This window comes from Phoenix dactylifera, chromosome 13 (genome assembly GCF_051530095.1).
Source record: "Phoenix dactylifera cultivar Ajwa chromosome 13, Ajwa_hap1_PhDact_Kaust_v1.1, whole genome shotgun sequence".
NCBI classification, from domain to species: domain Eukaryota; kingdom Viridiplantae; phylum Streptophyta; class Magnoliopsida; order Arecales; family Arecaceae; genus Phoenix; species Phoenix dactylifera.
In genome coordinates, this window is record NC_143202.1 from 8,909,403 (window position 1) to 8,914,898 (window position 5,496).

The following is a 5,496-nucleotide window of genomic DNA, read 5'->3' on the forward strand; positions in this document are numbered from 1 at the left end:
TGGTGTGACTGTTGAGGATGATCGTTTCTCCACCTAATGTTTGGATGATTCTTCCAACCAGGGTTATAGGTATTCGAGTATGGATCGTTATAAGGCTTTTGGTAGGAGTTCATAGCATTTGCTTGATCGTGCAAGACTTCTTTGAATGCCGGTATGGTGGGACAATCTGTAGTAGTATGACTCGACATATCGCAGATACCACAACACTCGTTTCTAAGCTCTATAGTCTTGACAGGCTCAACCTTCCTAAGCTCAATTTCTTCTACCTTCCTAGTGAGGGCTGCCATTTTAGCGTGAAGATCATCCTCAGTTCTGAGGTTGTAAAGGCCTCCCTGTACAGAGCTAGTAGGCTTAGGCAAAGACTTGTTGTTTCTATCCCCGTTATCCCAAAGTTGGGCAGTCTCAGCAAGGGAATCCAAATATTCCCATGCTTCATCAGGGTGTTTTTCTAAAAATCTACCATTGCACATGGTCTCTACAAACTGTTTCAACTGTGGAGATAAACCTTCATAAAAGAAGCTAATGGTTCTCCAAGTTTCGAACCCGTGATGAGGGCATGAGAGAAGAAGGTCTTTAAATCTTTCCCAACATTCATAAAATGTTTCATTATCTTTTTGTTGGAAATTGCTAATATGTCTTTTTAAAAAGTTGGTCCTTTGTGTGGGGAAGAACTTCTTTAAAAATTCTCTCTGCATATCTTGCTAATTTCTTATTGATCTAGGTCGCAAAGAGTTTAGCCATGTTTTGGCCTTATCCTTTAGAGAGAAAGGAAACAATGTCAACTTGAGGACATCCTCGGTGACATTTGGCACTCTAAATGTAATGCTCAATTCTTCAAAATCCTTTAAATGAAGATACGGACTCTCGGACTCTAACCCATGAAACTTGGGCAGCAATTGGATTACCCCTGGTTTGATGTCAAAATGTCCTACATTATCAGGAAAAATTATGCATGAAGGCTGACTAGTCCTAGCCGGTTGTAGGTATTGTCTTAGAGTCATAACATGGGGTTCTCGTTCTCGATTGTGGTGACTCCCCGCATCTTCATTTAGATCAGCCATCTCACAAGGTGTGAGATATTGAGAAGGAATTTCAGGGGTATGTCCTAAGGGATGATCTAAAGTTGTACGACTAATCGACTAGTGTCGTCCCTATTCCACTTTAGCATGCAAAATATTTCCCTCTCTTTTTTTTTCTTTTTTTTTGAAAAAAATAAAAGAAAATAAAAAATAAATATAAGTACCAACTAAAGTTACCCTAAAACGATATCCTAAAACAAAAATTTTATTCACAATCAAACATGCAACAAAACATTACACCTCAATTTCTAATATTTTTCTTAAATTTCTAGACAGCTCCTAACTGGTTTGAAGAAGACACCTAAGCCTCCAATCCGGTCTAATAAACCGAGTTGACCAGGTAAGCTCCCAGGTAAGTGGAGGGGTCACGATGCGTTCGCAAAGGTCCCACTTAAAACTCACTTGCCTCGAACAGATGAACTGTCTCCTTTATAGGGACAAAGCTTGCCTAGACATCAACTAAGCCACAGAGCGAAATTGGTGCAACTTTCGTTGGTCTTCGTCCTATTGAGCTCGAATGTCCTTAGAGGCCAACGTCTAGTTGATTTTAGTTAAGCTTAGGATATTTATGCACTGGGGTGATTTTTGGGCTAAGGACGAGTGATGAAATGCCGACCTTATTTTTTTAAATGGGTTCAGCCCTTAGAATATTTTATGCTGATGCCTTATACTATATGCAACAATCAAGAGTTTTTTTTTTTGAATGTTTTATGACATGACATTAAATTTCATTGAATAGGTGATCAAGCAAATTAATTATTTTTTTTTTAAATTTTATGAGTTGACGTTTGAAATTTGAATTCTGAAATTTGAAATTTAAAATTTGAAATTTTAGGGTTTTTTTTTTTTAGTTTTGAATAGTCACCCTTGATCTTTTCTTAAAGTTTTTTTTCTTAAATTTTCAATTAGCAACAAGGGCTAATGAGATATGATAACGATAAAATTCTGATTCTAAAAAAAATAAATGCAGAAAATTTAAAGTAAAAAGCAGCAAGGTTTCGTATTAATCTGATGGTCGTAAAAATGTCAGAATGTCAATCCGACCGTTCAGATTATCTAACAATGCGTCTTGCACTAGCTGACCAAATTTGAGTCAAATCAGACGGCTAATTGCTATGATATCAGAGTTTGATGCAAACTGTGCAGGGAATTAAAAATAGTAGTAAAGATGCAATTTTTTTTTTTTCAAAAGAAAAATACTAACTACTAAGGTAAAAATTAAATCTAAAATTATACTAATAACTCAGCCGTTTCCCGGCAACGGCGCCAAAAACTTGATGCATAAAATAAAATTGTTCTCCCAAGTATAGGAGAGTCATACAAGTAATATAACTCGGAAGTCCGAGGTCGAATCCTGAGGAAACGATCTATGGATTATTAGCGTAACTTTTAGATGTAATTTTTTTTAGTTGATTTATAGAAATGAAAAGCAAAGAATAATATGTGATTAAACAACGTTCAAGAATATAGAGATGGCTAGGAATCCGGAATCCTCCTTGACAATATTACTTTCAATAAATAAACTCGGCGATTCTTGATTAAGGATTAATATGATAAAATAGTTCTAATCATGAAGTATACAATCTGAAAACATGAATTAAAAATCCAAGTATTTATCGTACCAGTTACGTCTACGACAAATCAAGCATCGAAATAATTCGTGCATCAATATATATAAACCATGCAAGATCTATCAAATAAATAAATATGCAAGAACCCAAAACATACAAATGGATATAAAACAATTAGATTTAAAGTTCAGAGTGTACTTGATGAAAGCAACATGACAAGGATTCATCCATCACCCTTTGCTAAAGGATTTAGCAAGACATTACAAACATCAACATCCCTCCCTTTTCTCTCTCTCTATTTATTTTTTTTTTCTTCTTTTTATTTTCGGAAACAGGGCATCCCCTGTTTCCCTTTCTCTCTTTTTTTTTCGTTTGAAACCAAGGGGCCGGCTCCTCTGTTTTTGTCGATGAGAGCTCCCCGTTCTTCCTCCGATCCGAGCCTTTTATAATCTCTCCCTCCAAGGATCTTCGGAATGCGCTGGAGATCAATGCTTTAGAGGCAAACGGCTGGATCTTGGGCGCGTGAGGCTGAAGCGTTGGAGGAGCTGATCTCGGCCGGATCCGGTGCCTAGAACGGACGCGATGGAGGAGGCGGACGGCTGGGCGGTGATCTTGGCTGCTGCGGCGCTTCACGGGATCGGGGCTGATCACGGACTGCTGGGAGGTTGCCGAGATGCAGATTGAACGGCTGGGAGGCGCTGATCGCGGACGCGGACGGATGCCGGAGGTGATCGTGGAATGATAGGCTGCACACGAATGCTGGGAGGATTTTGGAGAAGTTGGATGTGGGAGATACGTGACACGGTGGAGACGGGATGCTGGGGGGTTGATTCCTAATCCGGAAATTGAAGGATAAAAGTGGAAGGGAGTTGTAGCACGCCTAATCTGAAAGCTGGGATGATGAAGAATAGATGGATGTGTGGGATGGTAGGCATGCTACTATGAGCTGCACGGACCGTTGGATCCTCCCGGATAATGAATCTAACTCCTTTGGTTGTTGTTCCATTAGACTGGATTTGGTCTGCTAATGCTCCTTCTGGTATGCAAATGGGGCTGACCCTATGTGCTCAGCTATTGACCTGCGGCGATGCATCTTTATAGACCCAATGCGCATTTAAACTCTGATCTGTGCCAAATAAAAAATATAAAATTAATGCAGCTCTTTTATCATTATTTGTTGGAAATAATATTAATTTAAGCTGCGTGTAGATTGCACTTTTGTGCTCTCATCACACCCCCCAACTAGCTTATTGCTAGTCTCTAGCAATTAACGAGCAAATAATAATATGAGAGTACAAAAAGTATTGGTCAATCTTTTGACTTTTTATTAAAGTTAAAGACATAAAACTAAGATATGTACCCACTTACGTAGGGCATCACGATTGCACTTAGCACGTGCAACAAGCCGTTAAACCCCTAGGTTACCCTAGTGGACGAGTGTTGTCTCGTGAGGGTTTGCAGTGATGTTACCCACAAACATCATTCATAAAATGATATATAATGAAATTTAAGTTAATGCACACTGGCCGACACTTCTAAAATCTAAAAAGCCCAATGACTAGTCGGAAGTAATATAAATTTAAGTTCTTTTTATTAAGTCTCTCTTAGGGAGTTGTAAGCTAATTAATACTTTGAAATTTCACTACACACTGGCCGACACTTCTAAGGTCTAGGCTCGACAATATGTTGATAGTATAGTAGCAACCTTGGACCCTGATGAATCATACTTATCTAATTCAAAAAAAAAATCATCAATAAAAATGGATTTAGTCAGGAACATCGAAAAGGGCTACCTATTGTAAAAGGTCAAGTGGGCTTGTGATGAGGACTTCGAGCATAAGTCCGTAGGGGAGTCTTAATGCCCGACACCTTATGCCAACAGGTGTGAGAGTTGTCGACTGACTACTCGTTACACGGAAAAATCACCACAAGAGTAAAAGTGCACAATTTATATATCTTTTATGAAAAAAATAATATAATAATTAAAAAAAAAACTCTGTATTGACCTTGAAAAAGACAATAGTGTGAAAGCCGTCGTTGTAAAAATTCGAGTAAACTGGAATATTACAGATAAAGCCCATGAGGTACTAAAGTAAATATCCACAACTCTCGAAATCCTGCAGATAAGATGATTTTGAATCAGTGAGTAGGTCCCTTCGACCAATCCTAGGAAACTACTAGTCTTTGCAATATTTTGGAGATCCGAACCCTTAGCTTGTGTACGGTCCAGATTTCACCGAGCACTCCAGTATAAATAAGTCTTACAACTCCCTAACAGAAACTTAATGACCTCAACTTGAATTGCATTTTGATCTAGGATTTGGGCTGACTTAGTAAATAAAACCGTGTGTGCTTTAAAATTCTTATCATTTATGTATCTTAAATTAGATTTTAATAATAATTTTGAAATTCTTTACTAGTATGCCTTTGGAATTTGATTTTCACTTCATAGATCAATCGATCTAAAAATAAAAAAAATAAAAAAAAAAATAAAAATAAAAATAATTAATAAAAAAATAAAAAAATATATAATAATAATAACAATAATAATAAATGATTTATTTTAAGATTGAAGTTTGTGGGTATCTTCACTGGAAACCCTCACGAGACTATAACTCGTCCACTAGGGGTAACCTAGGGGTTTAAAGCCTTGTTGCATATGGTAAATGCAATCGCGATGCCTGCGAAAGTGAGTTAGAGTTTTTTTTTTCCTTCTTTTTCCTAATTTTATTTTGCTCGAGGACTAGCAAAACATAGGTTTGGGGGTGTGATAAGTGCTTAATAATCTATAATTTAGTTATCTTTCCATAGCACTTATCAATGTTCTTAAACTGATAAATACAATT

General features: G+C 37.3%; 1 non-coding gene across 1 annotated transcript; it reads left to right on the plus strand.

Annotated features, from left to right (window-relative positions):
* Window positions 1–540: 540 nt before the first annotated feature.
* Window positions 541–650, plus strand: LOC120107690 (small nucleolar RNA R71). The gene has a single exon (XR_005509368.1). It is a non-coding gene; the product is annotated as a small nucleolar RNA R71 (small nucleolar RNA).
* The last annotated feature ends 4,846 nt before the right edge of the window (window positions 651–5,496 follow it).